This window comes from Bufo bufo, chromosome 5 (assembly GCF_905171765.1).
Source record: "Bufo bufo chromosome 5, aBufBuf1.1, whole genome shotgun sequence".
Lineage (NCBI taxonomy): Eukaryota > Metazoa > Chordata > Amphibia > Anura > Bufonidae > Bufo > Bufo bufo.
In genome coordinates this window covers 349,110,597-349,136,482 of record NC_053393.1, presented here as the reverse complement: position 1 = coordinate 349,136,482, position 25,886 = coordinate 349,110,597, and positions in this window count along the sequence as shown.

Below are 25,886 nucleotides of genomic sequence, written 5' to 3'. Positions count from 1 at the left end.
GGGGGAGAAATGTGACGGAGGGGGGAGAAATGTGACATGGAGGTGGGTGATGTGACATGGAGGGGGGTGATCACCCCCCTCCATGTCACATTTCTCCCGCCTCCATGTCCCATTTCTCCCCCCTCCATGTCACATTTCTCCCCCCTCCATGTCACATTTCTCCCCCCTCCATGTCACATTTCTCCCCCTCCATGTCACATTTCTCCCCCTCCATGTCACATCACCACCTGCTTTTTACATCACCCCCTTTGTGTCACATTTCTCCCCTCCATGGCACATTTCTCCCCATGTCACATTTCCCCCCTCTATTAATGTTGTATAAAAATAAACATTATGCTCCTCACCTGGCCCTGGGCGTCTGCTGCAGCTCCCCTTCTCCTCTGTGTGGTCCTGGTATCTTCTCTCTGTGCTCCCGACAAGACTTTGAGGACCTTTCCCACTCAACCCCACCACACAGAGGAAAACAGCTGCAGGAGGCCGGCGGCATGCAAGTGATTAATGAAAAAAAAAAAAGTTTCATTTTTCCGCCCCCCTTCTCAGCGCCCTAAGGCGGCCGCTTGGTCTGCCTTATTATAGCACCGGGCCTGGATGGACGTTGGCATGTCAGGCGAGAAATATCAGAGAATAAATACCCTGTAACCATTGCTAGAAGAACACAGGCTGATGTTGGCAGCATTATGGTCTGGGGGGTGTTTTCATGGCATTCTCTGGGCCTACTTATCCATGTGGAAGGCACTCTCAACTGACTTGTGTATGAATAAATCCTTGCAGATCACTTACACCCATACATGCTGACTTTCTTCCCTGGGATGGATGGGATCTTCCAGCAAGATAATGCGCCATAGCTAGAAATGTCTGACATTGTTTGGAAGAGCATGACCAAGACTTCCAAGTATTACCCTGGTCCCCTAATACTTCAGACTTGAACCCAAATGATATACAAGAAAGATTTTAAGTCCTTATACTTCCCCATTAAAACATGATTTTATTGAATACATTAAAAATAACAATTAAAGTCTATGCGGGATCCCACAAAATGCCAACCAAAAACACAAAAACACTGTTAGGGTGGCATACAAATAAATAAATATTTATATTTCACATTATCTCTGGTTAAGTAAAATAGAGCTGTTCAATATTAATGTTACTATTCCGCTGAAGCATACAGTTGAGGTGCCTCCTACTCTCTCTAACTCAATTCATACAATATAGTGTGGTGAGCAATGTAACCCCATATATCTATAGTCGACGGTAAATCTACAACCAGTAACCGAACACCTTTCAGCTACATTAAATGCCTGCAACTACAATTAACTGGATAAAGTGCATATTACTAAACAAATGTAACTCTTACCCTATTAAAAGTGGTGATGGTGGGCCCCTCTACTCATGTTTCCAGTGAGCTTCTTCAGGAGGAGAGCCCCAATTGAGCATCTGTGGGACCACCTCGATCATTGTGTTTACTCTATGGATTCTCCCTCACGTACTCTTCAGCAGCTGTGAGATGCACTGCAGTCAGCATGGCTCCAGATACTTGTGACAATCTACCAGGACCTTATTGAGTCACTCCCAGCCCGTCTAGACTATAAGCTATATACTGTGTGTATATAAATATATATATATATATATATATATATATATATATATATATATATATGCATATGCATGAAAAAAGTCTGGCAACACTCCCTTGAAACTTTAGAGGTGCAGGGTGCCCGCGGTAATCCCTCGATTCAGGACGGAAAACAGACAATGAAAGTCCGCAGCACTCCTTAAAAGATAAAATGTGCTCTTTATTCACACATATCCAGTGACAACGTTTCGGTTCTCTCACAGAACCTTTCTCAAGTCAGGTCAGTGACCTGACTTGAGAAAGGTTCTGTGAGAGAACCGAAACTTTGTCACTGGATATGTGTGAATAAAGAGCACATTTTATCTTTTAAGGAGTGCTGCGACTTTCATTGTCTATATATATATATATATATATATATACAGTACAGACCAAAAGTTTGGACACACCTTCTCATTCAAAGAGTTTTCTTTATTTTCATGACTGAAGCACTGAAGGCATCAAAACTATGAATTAACACATGTGGAATTATATACATAACAAACAAGTGTGAAACAACTGAAAATATGTCATATTCTAGGTTCTTCAAAGTAGCCATCTTTTGCTTTGATTACTGCTTTGCACACTCTTGGCATTCTCTTGATGAGCTTCAAGAGGTAGTCCCCTGAAATGGTTTTCACTTCACAGGTGTGCCCTGTCAGGTTTAATAAGTGGAATTTCTCGCCTTATAAATGGGGTTGGGACCATCAGTTGCGTTGAGGAGAAGTCAGGTGGATACACAGCTGATAGTCCTACTGAATAGACTCTTAGAATTTGTATTATGGCAAGAATAAAGCAGCTAAGTAAAGAAAAACGAGTGGCCATCATTACTTTAAGAAATTAAGGTCAGTCAGTCAGCCGAAAAATTGGGAAAACTTTGAAAGTAAGGGCTATTTGACCATGAAGGAGAGTGATGGGGTGCTGCGCCAGCTGACCTGGCCTCCACAGTCACCGGACCTGAACCCAATCGAGATGGTTTGGGGTGAGCTGGACCGCAGAGTGAAGGCAAAAGGGCCAACAAGTGCTAAGCATCTCTGGGAACTCCTTCAAGACTGTTGGAAGACCATTTCAGGGGACTACCTCTTGAAGCTCATCAAGAGAATGCCAAGAGTAGCAAAGCTGTAATCAAAGCAAAAGGTGGCTACTTTAAAGAACCTAGAATATGACATATTTTCAGTTGTTTCACACTTGTTTGTTATGTTTATAGTTCCACATGTGTTAATTCATAGTTTTGATGCCTTCATAGTCATGAAAATAAAGAAAACTCTTTGAATGAGAAGGTGTGTCCAAACTTTTGGTCTGTACTGTATATGTATATATACTGTATATATATATATATATATATATATATATATATATATATATATATATATATATATATATATATATATATATATAAACATAGTAACATAGTTTATAAGGCCGAAAAAAGACATCTGTCCATCCAGTTCGACCTGTTATCCTGCAAGTTGATCCAGAGGAAGGCAAAAAAAAAAACTGTGAGGTAGAAGTCAATTTTCCACTCTTAAACTCTTTTAAGGAACTCACCATCACCACCTCCTGAGGCAGAGCGTTCCATGGTCTCACTGCTCAGTACAGTAAAGAATCGTCTTCTATGTGTACAAACCTTCTTTCCTCCAGATGCAGAGGATGTCCCCTCGTCACAGTCCTGGGGATAAATAGATGATGGGAGAGATCTCTGTGCTGACCCCTGATATATTTATACATAGTTATGAGATCTCCCCTTAGTCGTCTTTTTTCTAAAGTGAATAACCCTAATTTTGATAATCTTTCGAGGTACTGTAGTCCCCCCATTCCAGTTGCTACTTTAGTTGCCCTCCTCTGTACCCTCTCCAGGTCTGCTATGTCTGCCTTGTTCACAGGAGCCCAGAACTATACACAGTACTCCATGTGTATATACAGTATATATATATATATATATATATATATATATATATATATATATATATAAATATGACATGACACACAACTATTTTGATATATTATCCGATCAAGTTTTTTGTATCTGAGCGATATACACTTTGCACTATGTTTGTGATATATATGGCATGCATGGTCATGTCTCTTGCCTTATGATATGTATTTTCATCAATGTCACTATGTGTCACTGTATTTTTTATCATATTATCGTCACTATTTGTAACACACCCACTGGGTGGAGTGTGATCACATGACTTGTATGTAGATTGATTTCCTTATATAAATGCCATCATTTGAGTTGTATCTGCTTGAAGAAGGCTCATGTTTGGAGCCGAAACGTTGCACCACCTGGGTGAATAAAGGGTTCACTTGCTTTTATCCATTGGAGTGCCGCTCTTTTTTCTGGATATATATATATATATATAAATATATATATATATATATATATATATATATATATTTATATATCATGAGAGAGAGAAAGAGAGGCAAATACCAGATAGTTTTCATTCACATAATCAGTCTACTGTATATCATACCGACTATGTATATACAGTACAGACCAAAATTTTGGACACACCTTCTCATTCAAAGAGTTTTCTTTATTTTCATGACAAGTGTGAAACAAGTGTGAAACAACTGAAAATATGTTATATTCTAGGTTCTTCAAAGTAGCCACCTTTTGCTTTGATTACTGCTTTGCACACTCTTGGCATTCTCTTGATGAGCTTCAAGAGGTAGTCCCCTGAAATGGTTTTCACTTCACAGGTGTGCCCTGTCAGGTTTAATAAGTGGGATTTCTTGCCTTATAAATGGGGTTGGGACCATCAGTTGCGTTGAGGAGAAGTCAGGTGGATACACAGCTGATAGTCCTACTGAATAGACTGTTAAAATTTGTATTATGGCAAGAATAAAGCAGCTAAGTAAAGAAAAACGAGTGGCCATCATTACTTTAAGAAATTAAGGTCAGTCAGTCAGCCGAAAAATTGGGAAAACTTTGAAAGTAAGGGCTATTTGACCATGAAGGAGAGTGATGGGGTGCTGCGCCAGATGACCTGGCCTCCACAGTCACCGGACCTTAACCCAATCGAGATGGTTTGGGGTGAGCTGGACCGCAGAGTGAAGGCAAAAGGGCCAACAAGTGCTAAGCATCTCTGGGAACTCCTTCAAGACTGTTGGAAGACCATTTCAGGGGACTACCTCTTGAAGCTCATCAAGAGAATGCCAAGAGTGTGCAAAGCAGTAATCAAAGCAAAAGGTGGCTACTTTGAAGAACCTAGAATATGACATATTTTCAGTTGTTTCACACTTGTTTGCTATGTATATAATTCCACATGTGTTAATTCATAGTTTTGATGCCTTCATAGTCATGAAAAGAAAAGAAAACTCTCTGTGTCCAAACTTTTGGTCTGTACTGTATACATCACACAGTTTTTTTTTATGTGAATCCAGAAAGACTCCAAAAATCTAAAATTCTGTATGTAGGTATTTTCATAGTTCACTACAGACATGGCATGACAACATTATAGCCAAAAGAAATGCGTGGAGAAAAAGCTATGAAAAACACCACTGCAGAACAATGTGTAAAAAAAGGCCTAACAACTTTTTAATAGTAGAATTATTAGGGTGTCAGTTTTAAGTCTGTCTTTGGTTTGTGTTGCGCTCGGTTTTATTAAATTTGGCGGAAGGGCAAAGTACTTTAGCCACTTTTTTTTTTGCAACTTTTTGAAAAGTCACACATTATAAATAAAACATAAAACTGTTCTAATCTGTAATCCCGACCAACTTTTCACTCCAGTTTGGAAAGTGGTGAAGCTCATCATATGATATTTTTACTCCACAAAACATGCAGAGCAAATTTGAAAACATGTCTTATTGTATTTTTTTTTTCAAATGCAGTCATTTTGTAGATTTTCTTTTTATTATTCATTCATATTCGTTATTCTATTTAATCCTCTCCCTAAATCTTCTGCATGCCATCTAATATCTATATGATGTTATATACCCTCAGAATGCAAATATTTATGTACCTTTAGAATGCAAAACTTCTCAGCATAGACCAATGCTTTCATTTATGCCTTAGGATCTTTAGACACATAATAAAATATTTTGTTACATTAAAACAATGAATATATACTTGGAAATAATTTTTTAAGCAGCCTATTGTGTAATGATTTAGATGAGGTGGCGAGTGCTGATTTTTATATGTAACCTATAGAAGCTAAAACAACCAGTTAAATGATTAGAGAAAACGTGTTCAATTACATATAATAAAAGTTTGCATTAGGGACATCATTCACTGCTCTTTAATGATAATGGGATGACTCTGGTCATTCTGTCCCTAGAATACAACAAAGCCTACAACTGAGCTCTGTTGTGCCTTTTCATAGATAAATACATTCATATCCAATTCATTATTGTCAAGATGGATCTTCATTGCCTTTAAGAGCCATGCTCGACTATAGTTACAATTTTATATGTCTTGAGTAGGCCAAATTAAGGTCACACAAAGGTTTCTACTTCAGTGTTATTCTTCTAATGAATGTACCAGTCTGAAAAGAGGCCTCCTTGTCTACTTTTAAATTTATGACGGGAGATAAAGATGAGCTCTATGCAGCTGGTGATAATTACCTATAGTATACAATTAGGCATTTATTAATGAAGCAAAATATATAATATGTATGTATTCATTTAATGACCCTTAGTTAGTCCTTAGCATAAGACAATCAGTAGAACATATATATATTTGGTTATATTATATTGTTATATGTTACGAAGACAACATGTATCCAGTATATTGTATATATTTCTCATTAGAAGAGTGTCTGTGAAGATGTGTGTTTTGTAACAATTAATCACATCTTTGGTATGACAGAGGAGGTACTGATATCTCTGTGAGAAAACAAGGCCATTTACGATCCATAAATTAGCAGTGTGAGAAACGTTTAAAGAGACGCCTAGAGGTCTGTCTCTAATTGCTACAAGTGTCAGAATTAATCCCTATAGCTTTGAATTAAAGCTTCTAAGGTCAAAATGTATATTCAGACTTATATAAGTTAACCCTTTATGCTATGATGCAGATAGCTTATACAGCAGTGCCACCTAGGTACCAGTAGGTGACATTACAACAGTAGCAAAAGTGCATTCTGGGTAAGGTTATGATGTCACATTTTTTATCAATGGTCACGCCCATCCGACAATTATTGGAAAGTTCCAAACTAGGAAGGTGTGTCTAACTGATAAGTTTGTGATCATAAGCCTTACACAAGAGAGAAAAGGAGAGAGAGAAGAGAAGTTGAGTCTCTAGAGGGGTCTATCAAGATGAAAGCCATGGAGAGATGCGCTATGATGGACCACCCAGCTTTCCTAGGAGCAGAAGTGAGATTCCTACTAGGACTTGGTAAGAGACACAGAAAATGATATTTCATTTTATTAAGACTAATTTGATAGTGTGGGTGAAATTATACCATCTAGATTGGCGAATAAATAAATAATTAAATTAATTGATCATCTCCATATTGAGATGTAGTCTTAGGATATTGTGAGGCTTCATTCTACCTGCAGAAGAATCTAGACTCATAATCTAGCAAAGCATTAAATAATTGCATATATATATATATATTGATAGAACATTCTTCGCCAAGCTAAGTGATGGATTCCCAAGACTTGTTTCAAATCCTTTCCATTTAAGATCCTAGATCCCTGTTATTTGTCTTAATAGTCTTACCAAAGTTATATATGTGAAAATAGTCCAGGATGGGGCGGAAGGATACAGTTGTCTCTTCTAAGTTATATCCTATAATGGATTTGCCCATCTTGAAGTCATGTGATGTGTAGTTGGTTAGGGGGGCAGAATGTATTTAGCATTCTATAATGATGTCTAGGATTAGACATGCCCATCTTGATATCATAAGGTTTTCTCTGAACAGAAGTGATGTATATAACTTATGTTCATATTTTGATATCCTAACCTAATAATAGCTTGTTATAATGTGACAAGTTATTTCCACTCACATGTATTGTTAAGCTTGTAATGCTTTATATTAACGCTATATATATTCATTTGCATGTATCATTATGTTTATTTACTTATATATGTTTATAATCTTGTAACCAATAAATCTGCATATTTTTATAATACCTGTGTATTATTGTATAATGCAGAACTACATTTTATCATTAACGTCATCTCACGTCAAAAAGAACTCATTTATCTGAGGAAATAGTCGGACTCAGATGTGAATTGTATCAATTAGGTTGTCTACAATTCACCAGGTCATGATTTTAAGAATTTATGACAAATTTTATAAATTTAATTTTTTTATGGTTAAGAATTTTTATGACCATAATTAATAATTCTTAATTGAATTATTACCCCCTGACAGCTCTGAGCTACAGAAAACAATGTCTGTGTATTTAGCTGCTTAAGATCACTTTTATGAGGATAGTGGCAAAAAAATGGAAATTGTGAAAAATATGTTTAAAGCCAAAGTATTTTAAATCATACATATTTTGACACTTTTTCATTAATCGGATGGCTCAAGATAAGCCAAGATATTAATGCATAATAGGCTCTATCGCATTTCTATGATCTAAGAGACACATGCAACTGATCTATATTTGCTTTTACATGCAGAAGAATGGTATGGGCCATGTATCAGTCCTATGTAATGCATCCATGGCCTAACTGAAACATGACCTTAGTCGTGTGACACTCTGTACACCTGGACATTTAATAAGCATGACATACATGTGCTGGGTCAGCACACATTCATAATAATTCATGATACGTAAATAGTACTAGTGATGGACTCATGATTTTATTTTGGTTATTACAGTAACTACGCCATTGTGTGCCTGTCTGTAGTGATTTGTAAAGTGGCTACCTGTCTCTACGTGATGTTCTCATGTAGTTAATAAAGTTTAGTATATAAAACAAGCAGCACACACAAAGATCTGCTTCCACACTGACAGTCATAGAGTGCTGCCACAGGTAGTAGTACTATATATAGAGTATATGTCCTGCTTCTCAATACACAACTATTCACATGTTAAATACCTGGGCAGTTAACTGAAAGCCAGGCCACATGACACTTTTGAGAGTCACCTGACAGCTCACGTGACTAGTTCTCCTATATGTGCATTTTATGGGACTAAAACGTACTGTACCATTGTTTTTCTTTGGGAAGAGGCAAATGCAGAGATAATAAATAATAAAGGTCTGCAAGCAAAATTTAAAATAGATACAATATATTATCTAAAGAAATAAATGTAATCATTAAAACCAGAATACTGCTTTAAAACTTTATTTACCTTTTACAACTGGTCAATGCTGATGACTATACACGTCGGATAGTTTTTTGTCCCCTGAAGGCATCCATACAGAGTGCGGTGACGTCACACGCCGAAATTCCCGGACTTCAAACTGGTGGTTCCCTTGCACGACTGATTTGCTGCCGGCCGGAGCATCACTCACGCTAGAAGGTTGAACCAGAAGCCATCCGGACACCAGCTTACCTGCAATAACAAGGAGGATCTTCCACGCATAGATCGCTCTTCTATAAGGTACCAATCCATACAACTTTATATTTGTGTCTCTAAACCCTTGACTACACCGTAATCAGCGCATGTTCCCCTCTGGTTGTTTCAAAAACCAGACTCCTTTTATATCAATGCTCCACTACTGTACACTTCTCCATGAAAATATTCAGGAAACTAGTAGTTGAATATTCTAGTTAATGATTTCCCGAAAAATCACTACTGCTGTAGATTGCTATTTTTAATGCTCAAAATTACTTCTACAGATGTAAAAACCAGGTAATGTGAGTTGTATAGAAAGAAAAATACTGATCCTATTTTAAATACTGAATACTGAAAATTTTATGTCAGAATGTAAAAAAAAGTATAATCTAAAAAACATAATAACAGTATTACCTTATTCAAAGCCTTTTTTTCCCCCTAAAAATAGAAATATGTAATAGTAAACATATAAGAAGACTCTATGCAGGTTTAAATGTGAAGTAGGAGGCTAAATGTACATTCTGTACATGCTGTGTCTCTTCATGCTGTTGCCAGTCTGTTACAGGGCCTCTAGTGTACCTGTTTGGCCATATTGACATCACTGTTTATTTTTCTGTTCTTCTGATCCGTCAGTAGAACAGAAAAAAAAAATAACTGGTCCTGTTGTTTTAGGCCTCATGCACACGACAGTATTTTTTCACGGTCCGCAAAACGGGGTTCCGTTGGTCCGTGATCCGTCACCGTTTTTTCGTCCGTGGGTCTTCCTTGATTTTTGGAGGATCCACGTTTTTGAGCCAAACGGATCCGTCCTTACTTACAATGCAAGTCAATGTGGACGGATCCGTTTGACGTTGACACAATATGGTGCAATTGCAAATGGATCCGTCCCCCATTGACTTTCAATGTAAAGTCAGGAGTTAATATACCATAGGATCGGAGTTTTCTCCAATCCGATGGTATATTTTAACTTGAAGCGTCCCCATCACCATGGGAACGCCTCTATGTTAGAATATACCATCGGATTTGAGTTAGATTGTGAAACTCATATCCGACAGTATATTCTAACACAGAGGCGTTCCCATAGTGAAGGGGATGCTTCAAGTTAGAATATACTACGAACTGTGTACATGACTGCCCCCTGCTGCCTGGCAGCACCCGATCTTTTACAGGGGGCTGTGATCCGCAGAATTAACCCCTTAGGTGCCGCACCTAAAGGTTTAATTGTGCGTATCATAGCCCCCTGTAAGAGATCAGGTGCTGCCAGGCAGGAGGGGGCAAACCCCCTCCCTCCCCAATATTATATTCATTGGTGGCCAGTGCGGCCTCCCCTCTCCCCCCCCCCAGTTAAAATCACATTTCAAATCCCCCATCATTGGTGGCCAGTGCGGCCTCACATCTCCCCCCCCCTTGTTAAAATCACGTTCCGAATCCCCCATCATTGGTGGCCAGTGCGGCCTCACATCTCCCCCCCCTTGTTAAAATCACGTTCCGAATCCCCCATCATTGGTGGCCAGTGCGGCCTCACATCTCCCCCCCCTAGTTAAAATCACGTTCCGAATCCCCCATCATTGGTGGCCAGTGCGGCCTCACATCTCCCCTACCCCCCCCCCCAGTTAAAATCATCACATTCCCCCATCATTGGTGGCAGTGGAGAGTTCCGATCGGAGTCCCAGTTTAATCGCTGGGGCTCCGATCGGTAACCATGGCAACCAGGACGCTACTGCAGTCCTGGTTGCCATGGTTACTTAGCAATTTTTAGAAGCATTATACTTACCTGCAAGCTGCGATGTCTGTGACCGGCCGGGCGCTCCTCCTACTGGTAAGTGAAAGGTCTGTGCGGCGCATTGCCTATAGCACAGACCTGTCACTTACCAGTAATAGGAGCGCCCGGACAGTCACAGACATCGCAGCTCGCAGGTAAGTATAATGCTTCTAAAAATTGCTAAGTAACCATGGCAACCAGGACTGCAGTAGCGTCCTGGTTGCCATGGTTACCGATCGGAGCCCCAGCGATTAAACTGGGACTCCGATCGGAACTCTCCACTGCCACCAATGATGGGGGAATGTGATTTTAACTAGGGGGGGAGGGGAGATGTGAGGACGCACTGGCCACCAATGATGGGGGATTCGGAACGTGATTTTAACTGGGGGGGGGAGATGTGAGGCCGCACTGGCCACTAATGATGGGGGATTCAGAACGTGATTTTAACAAGGGAGGGGGGGATGTGAGGCTGCACTGGCCACCAATGATGGGGGATTCGAAACGTGATTTTAACTGGGGGGGGGAGAGGGGAGGCCGCACTGGCCACCAATGAATATAATATTGGGGAGGGAAGGGGTCTGCCCCCTCCTGCCTGGCAGCACCTGATCTCTTACAGGGGGCTATGATACGCACAATTAACGCTTTAGGTGCCGCACCTGAGGGGTTAATTGTGAGGATCACAGCCCCCTGTAAAAGATTGGGTGTTGCCAGGCAGCAGGGGGCAGTCATGTACACAGTTCTCAGTATATTCTAACTTGAAGCATCCCCATCACTATGGGAACGCCTCTGTGTTAGAATATACTGTCGGATATGAGTTTTCACGAAGTGAAAACTCATATCTGAAAAAGCTTTTATGCAGACGGATCTGCGATCCGTCTGTGTGAAAGTTGCCATAGGCCACGGGATCACGGACACGGATGCCAATCTTGTGTGCATCCGTGTTTTTTCACGGACCCATTGACTTGAATGGGTCCGTGAACCATTGTCCGTCAAAAAAATAGGACAGGTCATATTTTTTGGACGGACAGGAAACACGGATCACGGCCACGGATGAACAACGGTGCATTTTCCGAGTTTTCAACAGACCCATTGAAACTCAATGGGTCCGCAGAAAATCACGGAAAACGGAACAACGGCCACGGATGCACACAACGGTCGTGTGCATGAGGCCTTAGTGTCCAGAAGACCTCTGACCATGTGATAGAGGCCATTAAGACCTCTGATGGTGTGATAGAGGCCATTAAAGTCCTGTGTGTAGTACTACTTTTCCATCTGAATAAAGCTGATTTCAGAGGCAAATGGCCAAAACTCATGCAAATTGAGCATGAGGCCTCTCTCACAAGGTCAGTATTTAGCATTAGGATTTGTTCATGATTTGGAAGCCAAAAGGAGGAATGGGTCTAAAACACAGAAGACATGAAAATATTTCCATCACATGTTATCAATGTTTTGGACCCACTCCTGTTTTTACCTTACCAATACTGATCAAATGCTAACCAAATACTGATGGTGTGAAGGCAGATGCTCAAAGTACAGGATTCATTTTTTGGGGCTGTTCTTCTGATGGATCAGAAGAACAGAAGAATAATCAGTGATGTGAACACACCCTTACTGCTGACACCCTGTCATGGGGCCACTACTTGAATTTTGGGCTACTGCATGGTTTAAGTCCATGCTGGCAGTCATTCTGCATCCAATAGAAGGGATTCAAACACATGTGTTTACACTGCCATAACATGGATCAAGAGAACCTTTTTTTTTCTCCATTACTTTATTGGCGCTGCCATGTTCCTATTTTGTTCCACTAAAGAGTCATTGGGACATTGGGATACTTGCAGGTGCGCACATTATTTTTTATTTTTTGCTTTAATGAAGGCTACTGTATGCTTTTCTTCTGGTTTAGCTAGGTAGGAATGTTAGTGGCCTGCACAATTATGCACACATCAATACATTTGAGCTGCCTGTCATTCAGACGCATAGTAACTGTTTCACTACCGGAAAGAACTAGCTATGCATGTTGATGCACTGCACAGTGATGTACACCAGGATACATTCTCCCTAAAATTTAACTGCAGGCAGGGATAGACCTGATTTAATGTGCTTAGTGATTAACTAATTTGTATTGAAAAATTAGGTGAAGAGGCCTAATCAGGTTTTTTAAAACTTTGCTCATCTTTAGTAGTTGACACTGGGGGTTGACAAGGTGGCTGGCACTGTTATTGTACCATTGTGGAACCAAAGGTCTTTGCTAAAGCATGCTATCCACATCAGGATTTGGGGGATACTATCTATCCAATCACCCCGAAACAGCTGTCTGCAGATGAGGTGCTGGCTTATTTATTATCCGAGTCATGTCTCAAGGCTTATTTAAAGAGCTAAACATTGACTTATAGGATAGCTGCCTTACATCTGGTGGCATTAGAGGCAGAGCTTGTTAAGCGTTAATTTGCATCTCTTTCTAGCCACATTATGTCTACTTGTTTTTCTTTTGGCATGGATGCTAACTTCTATTGAGTCCCTTGTTTCACCACGGTCCTAGAGGAAGTTGTTTTAGAAGTGTTGAACTAGACTATGGCCAATATACATTTCTAGCAGTCATACGTTGTATATTGGAATTATAAATATAATATTTTAACTGCCTATAATTAGCACAAGGAGACTTATACATGGCTATTGCTACATTTAACTTGTTCCCAACTGCCTTACGCATATATACTTCGGTGGTCGGGACTTTAAAGATGGAGCCCACTCGAGAGTGCAGCGGGCCCCCTAGCCACCAAGTGCCAGCTGTTTTTTACAGTAGGTGCCCGGGGCTAATGTATGTGATCAACAATAACATCGATCAATCAAACACATTTAACCCCTCAGATGTCATTGCCAAATGTGACTACAGCATCTATGAGGTGAAAAACTGGTACAGCAAACTCCTAGCCGTGCACCAGCTTCGCCTAGCGAGGAATGGGGGAGCCGGATGGTGTGTTCTGCTCAATAATCCGAGGCTGCCACACATATGTTCCTATGGCATGGCTCCTCAGGAACTTAGTGTAATTCTCATAGACTCCAATGCTAATACATTGGAGTCTATGAGAGAAGCAATCTAATTATTGCTTTTTCAAGTTCCCTAGGGAAACTATTAAAAAGTGTAAGAAAAAAGAAAAAGTTTTTAAAAATATAAAAAAATATATAAACATTTAAATCATCCCCCTTTCCCTCGAATGAAAATAAAAATATATAAACAATTAAAAAAATAAACATCATGAGTATCATCATATGCAAAAACACCCATACTATTAAAATATTAAATATTTATCCCATACTGCAAACAACAAATTGTAAAAAAACTCAAAATGGCAGATTCGCTATTTTTTTGGTCTCTTAAAAAGTGATCGAAAAGTCATACACATCCCAAAATGGTATTGATGAAATGTACAGATTGAAATGAGCCCCCACACAGCTCCATACACATAAAAAAAAGTTATGGGTGTAAGAATATGGTGAAGCAAAGAAAAAAAATTTTTTCAAGGTTTTAATTTTATTTCAGTATTAAAATACAAGAAAAACTATATAAATGTGGTATCACCATAATCTTACTGACCTGGCGGAATTGTGTTTTTTTTTTTTTATAATTCCACCCCGTTTGGAATTTTTTTCCCCGCTTCCCTATCACGTCTAAGATGGCAGGTAACAGATGTGCGGCGCAGAGGGGAGGGAAGAGGAGTATCCTTCCACTAGGGAGAGGGAGTGGTGACCCCTAACTCACCTGGCACTGGCACCTGGCTGCTTTGATGTCCCTAGGCGAGCTGCTAACCCGTATGCTGATCACGTGCCTCGTCCCTGGCTTACCCTGAAATAAGCCCTAGTTAGTGAGTAGGGCGGTTCGAAGCACTAGTCCTCACCACTGACACCTAGGGTAACAACAGGGAAAGGACAAACAACACAAACAATCCGCAAAGGGAGACAACAAATAGGAGACAACAACAGGAGTGAACCGGAGATCCAACAGCTCCAGTTCCAACGGCTCCACAGCAACAGTTGTCCACCTGAGGTCAGAATGGAAGATCTGGAAAGAAGGGCTATATCTGGCAACAAGGGAAGCAGAAAGGGAGAATATATAGTAGCTGGGAGTGGCTGACAGAGAACAGCTAAAAGAAAAAGCTACAGACTCCTAAATGGGACAAAAAGAACCTAAGCAGGAAAACCTGGACCGGAATCCATTCCCCCCACTAGGTCACGGAGCGATCTCTTGAAACCGAGCCAGTAGCCACCCTCTGCGACCTTCTGACCCCAGGCACAACAGGGTCAGCGATAGGTTGTGACACTTCCACTGCATTGTATGCAACAGTAACTTGTGCCATTAGAAAGTGCAACTTCTCCCACCAAAAAAACAAGCCCTGACACAGAAGAGAAAATTAAAAAAGTAATGGCTTTGGGAAGTCCAAAGGTAAAAAATGGAAAATCACCAGGTCATTAAGGGGTTAATATATTATATTTGTATACAACAAAGACACACACAGAGAGAAACAAAAATACTAGGATGTCAAAAATAAAAAGACTGAAGAATACATACATTTCTTTTACTGCTTTTCCTTATTGCTTGTACAGTTTGGAAACAAAAGTGGAATTTCGATTTTACGACCCTGAGACAAAAATAGTAAAATCATAAACAGAAAAAGTAATCCCAAATGGGATTTTTAAATATATTGTGTGGTCTAAAAAGTACCTAGACTGATCTACAGTATTACATAGTTGAAACTCCAAGACTAATTTCCTTTCATATTTTCCTACTCTCTAAATTTCATTGCTACAATGTATATATAAGTCTAGAAACAGCAGTAAATTTATCAGTTATTCACCTCATTACAACCTTTCTAGGCTGAAAACATAACCTAAAACTCAAAGCACAGGGTTAACCAAGTATTTTGGCTTATGAGCAGAGGAAAACATGTTCTTTCCTTTATCCAATTATTAGAGATTTGGGTGGGAGTAGATGCACAGCATGGAGCATGTAGAAAATCTCAGACAGAAGTCCGCAGGCTTTAGCTTTAGTCCATCACAGGAATAAGTAAAAGCAGCTTCAGCAAAACGTCTTTTGGCTCGTCCAGAATTATCAACACATGTGGTTAATAAGCATTTGTCAGACCAGCTGCATGACAGCTTCCCGGTGCACAGTGCCATATAAATACAACTGATATAAGGAACTGGAAATGTTTCATCCAGACTGTGAAAGCGAAACACTTGGATCACAACAAGAAAGATTGTGTGTGGCATTTACCTTAAAGGGGTTGTGTCACTTCAGCAAATGGCATTTATCATGTAGCGAAAGATAGAAAGCCACTTACTAATGTATTGCTTGCTTTGCTAGCTGGATTCATTTTTCCATCACGTTATATGCTACTTGTTCCATGGTTATGACCCCCCTGCAATCCATCAGCAGTGGTGGCCGTGCTTGCACACTATCGAAAAAAGTGCCTACCTCTCTGGTGGCCAAGACTGCGGGAGTGCACATAGGCTGGTGCTTTTTCCTATAGTGTGCAAGCACGGCCACCACTGCTGATGGATTGCAGGGTGGTCATAACCATGGAACAAGTAGCATATAACGTCATGGAAAAATAAATCCAGCCAGCGTTGGAAGCAATATGGATAATACCAATACATTAGTAAGTGGTGTGTATTAAAGGATATGTACACAGAGGCAATTTTTTTATGATTCCATTTTACTCATTTTGGGCTAAAAACATTTTTTTCAGTTGGTTAAAAGGGTTAACTGTCTAGCTGTGTAAATGTACTTTTTACTTTCACTTGTTCATCTAATAAATCTTATCTCTAGGTTACTAAGAGGTCATAAACACTTATTTAAGCCACATTCTTATCAGTAAGATAAGAACTGAGCTATAATGAGTGTTTATATGAGAGCAGAGATAAGGAGCCCGTCAGATTAGCTGGTTGACAATGCAGGGAGAAAATTCAGAGCCCTCTACTAGAGCATCTCAACCCTGTACAGAAAAAAAGGGCGCCATATTTGTAATAAAGACCTATTTAAAAAAAGATTTTTAGCAAAAAAATTAGTACAATGCAATAATAAAAATTGCCCCCGAAGGTGAACATATCCTTTAACTTTCTCAGCATAATAAATGCTACGTATTAGCTGAAGTGAGACCCCTTTAAAGTTGATCATTTATTTACTATGACATAGCCCTAAAAGAACTTCTAGTGATACATTATAACTAGAGATGAGCGAAGTTATCAAAAATTTGATTCGGCTGCTTCGCCAAATTTCACAAAGAAATTAGATTTGTTCCGAATTACTTTGTCACTAATTGCATTCCATTGTATGTAGCGTGCACAATGATGTGGAACTGCGATCGCGGTGCCGCCAATCATTAAACCCCTCAGATGCTGTATTAATCGCTGATCATGGTATCTGGCAATTAATTAAAATTAATTAAAATTGAGGGTTATAAGGTTTCAGTCACCAGAATTAACCCTATTAAACTGGCTGACATTAGCAATGTGCTAATGTCAGCAGACCCTAAGGCCCCTTGCACACGGGCGTTACGGATTTTGTCCGGATGCGCTGCGGGTGCATTGCGGGAAACCCGCACGAGTGCGCACGCAATTTCAGTCAATTTTGTCTGCGATTGTGTTGCGTTGTTTTTTCCGCTCGAGTGCAAAGCATTTTTATGCGTTTTGCAAGTGCGTGATAAAAAACTGAATGTGGTACCCAGACCCGAACCCGGACTTCTTCACTGAAGTTCGGGTTTGGGTTCGGTGTTGTGTAGATTTTATTATTTTCCATTATAACATGGTTATAATGCAAAATAATAGCATTCTTTAATACAGAATGCTAAGTAAAAGGTCCTGCAAGAGGAAGAAAGAAGATGATAACGGCTGCATGATCAAGTGGAAGAGGTAAGTAATTTTTTTATTATATTTTAACCCTCAAGGGACATTTTACTTAGCATTCTGTATTAAAGAATGCTATTATTTTCCATTATAACCATGTTATAATGGAAAATAATCAAGTGAATGGACCTCATTCCTATTTATTATCATCTCCTTAGCAACCATCCGTGAAAATCGCATTGCATCCGCACTTGCTTGCAGATGCTTGCGATTTTCACGCAGTCTCATTCACTTCTATGAGGCCTGCGTTGCGTGAAAAATGCAAATATAGAACATGCAGCGATTTTCACACAAAGCTCAAGTGATGCGTGAAAAACATCGCTCATGTACACAGCCCCATTGAAATGAATGGGTCAGGATTCAGTGCGGGTGCAATGTGTTCACGTCACGGATTGCACCCACGTAGAAAACTCGCCCGTGTGAAAAGGGCCTAACTCTACTATTCTTATGCTTATTGATGGCCCCATTACTCCACAATTTAAACTTTTATGATATGCAAATTAGCCTCTAGAAGCAGGAGGGGGGGCATTGTTCCTCCTCCTAGAGGCTCCGTTCTCCCACCTCATGTCACGCCCTGCCATTCTTGATTGACAGGGCCAGGCAGCTTTCGTCTCCTCCTGCCCGCTTAGTGTGCTCAGTAAACAGCACTGCACAGGCGTGAGATTTATCCATCACACAGGGCCTGTAGGAGAAGATGAACGCTGGCCCTGTCAATCAAGGATGGCAGGGCGTGACATGAGGTGGGAGAACGGAGCATCTAGGAGCAGGAGCAACGCCTCTCCTGCTCCTAGTGGCTAATTTGCATATGATAAAAGTTTAAATTGTGCAGTAAGGGGGCCATCAATAAGCATAAGAATAGTAGAGCAAGGCCCCTTTCACACGGGCGAGTATTCCGCACGGGTGCAATGTGTGATGTGAACGCATTGCACCCGCACTGAACCCATTCATTTCTATGGGGCTGTGCACATGAGCTGTGATTTTCACGCATCACTTGTGCTTTGCGTGAAAAATCGCAGCATGCTCTATATTCTGCGTTTTTCACGCAACGCAGGCACCATAGAAGTGAATGGGGCCGCGTGAAAATCGCAAGCATCCGCAAGCAAGTGCGGATGCGGTGTGATTTTCACGCATGGTTGCTAGGTGACGATCGGGCTGGGGACCAGATCTGTATTATTTTCCCTTATAACATGGTAATAAGGGAAAATAATAGCATTCTGAATACAGAATGCAAAGTAAAATAGTGATGGAGGGGTTAAAAATTAAAAAAATTAACTCCCCGAGTTCACTTGATCGTTTAGTTGTGGATCTCTGTCTTCTTCTGTAATGTTGAGCTGCCGGCTAAGGACCTGTGGTGACGTCACATCACATGGTCCAATCACATGGTCCCTCACCATGATGATGAACAATGTGATTGGACCATGTGATGAGCACAGTGACATCACCACAGGTCTTTTGCCAGGTCCTGAAGATAGAACAGCAGCTATGGAGCAGGTAAGTTAACTTTTATTTTTTTTAACCCCTCCATCCCTAATTTACTTTGCATTCTGTATTAAGAATGCTATTATTTTCCCTTATAACCATGTTATAAGGGAAAATAATAAAATCTACACAACACCTAACCCAAACCTGAACTTCAGTGATGAAGTCCGGGTTTGGGTCTGGGTACCAAACATGGCGATTTTTCTCACGCGCGTGCAAAACTCATTGAAACGCTTTGCACTCGCGCGGAAAAATTGTGCATTTTCCCGCAACACACCCGCATCTTATCCGGGCAAAAAAGAGGCCTTAGGGTCTGCTGAAATTAACACATCACTAATGTCAGCCAGTTTAATAGGGTTAATTCTGGTAACAGAAACAGTGGTAAAAAAACATTCATCTTATCCATTTGCTTGTGGAGAGGTCGTCACGGCCATCTTGATAATGTTACCATGCCCGGCCAGCGTGTTGATGTGGTGACGTCACATATCACCATGCGCAAGATTTCACAAGGTTTTCTCAATCAAGATGACCGCGACGGCCACTCCGCAAACAGATGGATGAGGTGAGTATGTTGTTTTTTTTTACTGACATTTCTGGAAAAATTGATTTGTTACCACAAAATGCGAGGAAATTTGGCTTTATGGCAAATCAAATTTTTCCTAAAATTCAGATCAAGTCAATTTGTTTCACTTCAATTCGCTTAACACTAATTATAATACTCTGTGGTGGATTCCAAGGCTCAGATTACAGTAGGTTGAAAGGATAGCTGAGCTTACAACGCCAGGCTATAAATGGAAAAAAAAATTATGCAGCTGGTAGCAGAATAACAAAATTTGAAGAGTGAATATATTAAGTTAAACATATGAGAGGCATCTTTTTAATGCATTTTTTTTTGTAATTTTTTATTTACTCTACCCATGGGATATAGTTATATTATGCTGAAGATGTGTTATTATTACAGAACAGCAGTATGTGATGGTATTATTCATGGACTATATTAGGGATCAGCAACTTTCAGTACTCTAGCTGTGGTGAAACTACGTCTCCCAACATGCACACTTACTTAGCTGTTTTCAGAACTCCCATAGAAGTGAATGGAGCATGCTTGGAGTTGTAGTTTCAACATATCTAGAGTGCTGAAGGTTGCTGACCACTGGACAATATATAGCACTATTTATGGGGCACTATAGGCAGTATTATTTTGCCACTGTAATACACTGTAATTTGGGTACTAAATCATGATGTAATATTACTACTATCAAAGATAAATATTACATTAAATGCTACAGTTATGAGTGCATTATATGGTCTATTTATAGGACCACTGGCATGGCAGTGCTACTGTTTGTACTATTTTAATATGCTGCAGCTGTACAATATAAATTTTTGCCCCTTGCTTAGTTTTTCTGAGCTTGCACACTATGAGACATGTTTACTAACCCTGTCTCAAAATTAGACAGTATAACCTTAGACTACAGGTACAGCAAGACTGAAAAAGGAGCACCACTTAACTAGTTTATAGAGGACTTTGCTGTTCTATTTTAATGCATTTCTAGGTCATGCCCTTTCGTCAGATTAATTGGACAATGCTCTTCCCTCTTCACTGCAGGGCTTGTTACTGTTAAAGGACCTGCACAGATAAACTCACATGACCAGATCTGCACAGGTCCTGTAGCTAGAAAACAGAACTACAAAACTTCCTACAGATGAATGCAGTGGCATAACTACCATGGGGGCAGACCAAGCGACTGCTATGGGACCTGGGGGAATGGGCCCAGGCTTATAAGAAATGTTTCATCATTGTCAAAATTACCGACAAAAGTCGGGTACATTTCACAAAGGGACTGTTCAGACCATAGTAAACAAAACCAGGGATTCCCAACTTGTTTCCCAAGCTGGTACTTGCCCGGCCTTAAGCTGGTTATCTTCTACGATCTGACGAGTGCAGGTATATTCAGCTTAGATTAACCGTTGGTCTGAACAGTCCCCTTGTGAAATGTACCCGACTATTGTCTTCTAAAAGTACAATACATGGAGCACATCCGGCCCTCTGAGACACGTGGGACGCCGACTTCAATAACGTTCCACATAGGAGGTGCCGACTTGATCTTCTAATTACACACTCTGCAGTGCCACAACACTCACTGATACGGAGTAAGATATACGTAAGAACTCCCTATACCGCATATTACATGGGATGCCTAGTCAGGTACGGGACTCCGCTTCGCTTCATCGAACTGTGAGTAATAGGCAAATGTGTGTATTACTACAAATATCACAGCCTCAGTGTGTATCAATGTATGGACTTCCTTGGAATAATACATTAACAACTATACGGTGGATATTTCTAACGCCATAACCATTGTGTCAAAAGGACATTCGATACCTACTATATTAGCTGAGCAAAACTAATAAGAAAATTAACAGTGTTATATATCGAACTGGAATATTAATTGTGATGTTTATCCACAAATATCGATATGTGATATTTTAACAGTTGATATATGATACGATATCATGTGCATATATTTACAGACACTGTCTTTAATCAGCGCTATACATTTTTTTGGGTTAGACGCTTGTACCTAAAAGTGATTGTACTAGACATTTTATGAGTGCATCCTTGTTTTTTTATAGATTTTTAGGGTGATACTATTTTGTGGTGTATATACAAAAAGATTATTTGTTTTTTAATAAATACATTGAATCTTTATAAATATGACGAGTCCATATTATATCCAGATGTAGGAGTGCCTAACTAAATTTAGTGTATTTCATATATTTTTTTCAAAAATGCCTTATTATGTAAAACTGAAACAAAGAAAGTAGACATATTTAATATCATTGCGTCCGTAACAACCTGCTCTATAAAAATAGCACATGATCTACCCTGTCAGATGAATGTTGTAAAAAATAAAAAAATAAATATGGTGCAAAAAAGACTTTTTTTGTTACCTTGCCTCACAAAAAATGTGACATAGAGCAATTAAAAATCATATGTACCCCAAAATAGTACCAATAAAACTGGTCACTTGGGGTCACTTTTTGGGAGTTTCTACTGTAAGGATGCATAAGGGGGGGTTTAAATGGGACATGGCATCTAAAAACCAGTCCAACAAAATCTGGCTTCCAAAAAACATATGGCGCTCCTTTTCTTCTGTGCCCTGCCGTGTGCCCTTACATCAGTTTACGACCAGATGTGGGGTGTTTCTGTAACACGCAGAATCAGGGTAATAAATATTGAGTTTTTTTGGGCTGTTAACCCTTGATGTGTTAAAGAAAAAAATTGAAAATCTGCCAAAAAATTGAAATTTAGAAATTTCATCTCCATCTTCCTTTAATTCTTGTGTAACACCTAAAGGGTTAACAAAGTTTGTAAAATCGGTTTTCATTAACTTGAGGGGTGTAGTTTGTAGAATAGTGTCATTTATGGGGGTTTTCCACTATGTACGCCCCACAAAGTGACTTCAGACCTGAACTGGTCCTTAAAAAGTGGGTTTTGGAAATTTTCTTAAAAGTTTTAAGAAATGTAATTTTAAATATTAGCAGGTACTCTTGCACATGGAGTAACGTATTTAATATTAAAAATGAATCTATATAAAAACCCACACATAAAGTAGTTCAAAGATTAAAAATAGCAGCACAAATTCTTACAAACCATACACATAAAATAGTTCAAAAGTCAAAATAGCAGCATGGATAAGTTAATAAACTAGCTGACAATCCTCAAGATCCAGATGAATCAGCAGCATAATATCAGAGTGTCAATCATTCCTCAAATAAAGGTAATGCTGCTGATTCATGCCAATGTGTGCTGTCCGCATCTTTTCCGGCCCCCTTGAAAATGAATGGGTCCGCAATTATGTGGATCGGATCCAGACACATTCTACGGATGTCTGAATGGACCCTTAGGGAAAGATGTTAGGTAAACATGAGTGCCTGTCTTCAGTGTTCTACTGAGCACTGAAGATGCCTATGTGTAACATACTGAGGCTTCCAGCCTGCCTCTTGGCCCTGAGGTAGAAGCCAGTTTTCCACATTTAAATGGAAAAATTCCTTCCTGACTCCAATCAGGCAATTAGAATAACTCACTGGATCAACAACCCTTCTCCAGAAATCTAGTAACTGTAAACTCCAGGCCCCTCTTGAACTCATTTAGTGAATTCACCATCACCACCTCCTCAGGCAGAGAGTTCCATAGTCTCACTGCTCTTACCATAAAGAATCCTCTTCTATGTTTGTGTACAAACCTTCTTTCCTCCAGACGCAGAGGATGTCCCCTCATCACAGTCCTGGGGATAAATAGATGATAGGAGAGATCTCTGTACTGACCCCTAATGTATTTATAAGTAGTTTTTAGATCTCCCCTCAGTCGTCTTTTTTCTATACTGAGTAACCCTAATTTTGATAATCTTTCTGGGTACTGTAGTTCACCCATACCAGTTATTACTTTAGTTGCCCTTGTGTTCTCGAGTAGAACACTTTGCGATGCTCAGGTGTTTTACCGAGTACCCGACACAATGGAAGTCAATGGGAGAACCCCAGTCACCCCCTGCTCTGAAGAGGGGAGGGTGTTGGGACTCTAGTGTTGATTGAACACTAGAAAAAGTTTGTGATGGGATTTGAACTCACAGCTTCTGCATCAAAGCCCAAAACTTTAAGCACCACGCGATATAGCTGCATAGGCAGTCACAAAAAAAATAAAAATATCAGACATATATTGTATAGGTCTCAGTAGAAGTACAGTAGAAGTCTAATTTGTTTTTTTTTTTAAATAACTGGCTATGCAGCTATTATAGCTGAGTGGTTAAGTGCGTTTCCACTAATACAGAAGGTCGTGAGTTTGAATCTTGGCAGAAACTTTTCAGAAAAACAGGCTAAATTAGATTTAAATGCACTGGGGGTGTCACAAGCACTGACTCCATATATGGACATAGCTATATATGGAGTCAGAGCAGGGACTCCTAAGCCGCGGACTCACACTGAGGGATTCCCTTACTGTACAGCGATCTTCTGCATAGAAATAGAGGCTAAATTAGATTTAAATACACTGACTCGAGCATCGCGCTCAAGCACACGTGGTGTTCGGCCGAACTCTGCAATGTGCCGAGCATAGTGATGCTCGAGCTGAACTGGTGTTCAGCCAAGTATGCTCGCTCAACATTATCTGCTACGTCTGCCTTGTTCACGGGAGCCCAGAACTGTACACAGTACTCCATGTGTGTTCTGACTAGTGATTTGGCAGGACTATGTTCTCATCACGGACATCTATGCCCCTTTTGATGCAACTCATTATCCTATTGGCCTTGGCAGCAGCTGCCTGACATTGGTTTCTACAGCATAGTTTTCTAATCCTTTTCCATGTCAGTGTTACCCAGTGTTTTACCATTTAGTATGTATTGGTGACATGTATTTTTTATTCCCATGTGCATAACCTTACAGTTGTCAGTGTTAAACCTCATCTGCCACTTCTCTGCTCAAGCCTCCAATCTATCCAGATCCCTCTGAAGCAGTATACTGTCCTCTTCTGTGTCAATTACTTTACACAGTTTAGTGTCATCTGCAAAAAAAATTATTTTACTGTGCAAGCCTTCTACAAGATCATTAATAAATATATTGAACCCCACTAGTGACAGTAACACCACATACACACATTCTCTCCCAGTACAATCATTCTAATTTTATATACTAGCTTTTTATGTGGCACAGTATCAAGTGCATTGAAGAAGTCAAAATATATGACATCCATTGACTCATCCTGGTCAAGTCTAGAAATTACCTCCTCATAGAACTGCTTACATTTGTTTGACATGACCGATTCCTCCTGAAGCCATGCTGATAGGTGTTATACGCTTATTTGTATGGAGGTACTCCCTTACAAAACCTTCAAATCTTCAAACAGCTATTGGAGAGTTATTTGTTGTCTGACTAAGTGAGTCAGCTGTCAACCATATTAGCTAATCCTGTAGGTATTGGTTCATCTCTTGCTGTGTTCTGTCCTGTCTCCTGTGAGCAGGGGCATTGCTAGGTTAAAACATTTGGGGCATGGGCCACTGATGTTTTGTCCCAGGCCCCGAATGTACTGCCTGCCTGCTAGATACAACTGTATTGCCATCCTCTGGACGGCAATACAATTGAATGTAATGCACTGGGAGAGCTGAAGGACCTGTGATGACATCACAGGTCATGTGACCAGTAAAACAGAAAGTGGTTGAGAAGGACCTGCGATGATGTCACCATCAAGTGACCAGTGCAGGAGAGGACGGCAGTGAAAAGGAGAAGTCCTTTGGGAAGAAGCTGAGGTGATGTCTGCTACATGAGGAGAGGTAAGTGAAGGGAGAGGCCGAGCAATGCTGGGTGTTGTAGTTATTTAACTGGGACTGTATGTTAGGGCTGAAGGGAGGTAAGTAACATGGATTTACATGGAACTTTTTGTTGGAGGTGGCTGGGGAGGGGGTCATGTTATTTACATGGGACTTTATGTTGATGGTAGCTGTAGGAGGGAGTAATGTTATTTACATGGGACTGAATGTTGGAGGGGGCGGTGCCAGGGTGATGTTATTTACATGGGACTGAATGTTGGAGGGGGCTGTGGGAGGGAGTGATGTTATTTGCATGGGACTGAATGTTATAGGGCTCTAAAGGGAGTGATGTTATTTACTGTACATGGGA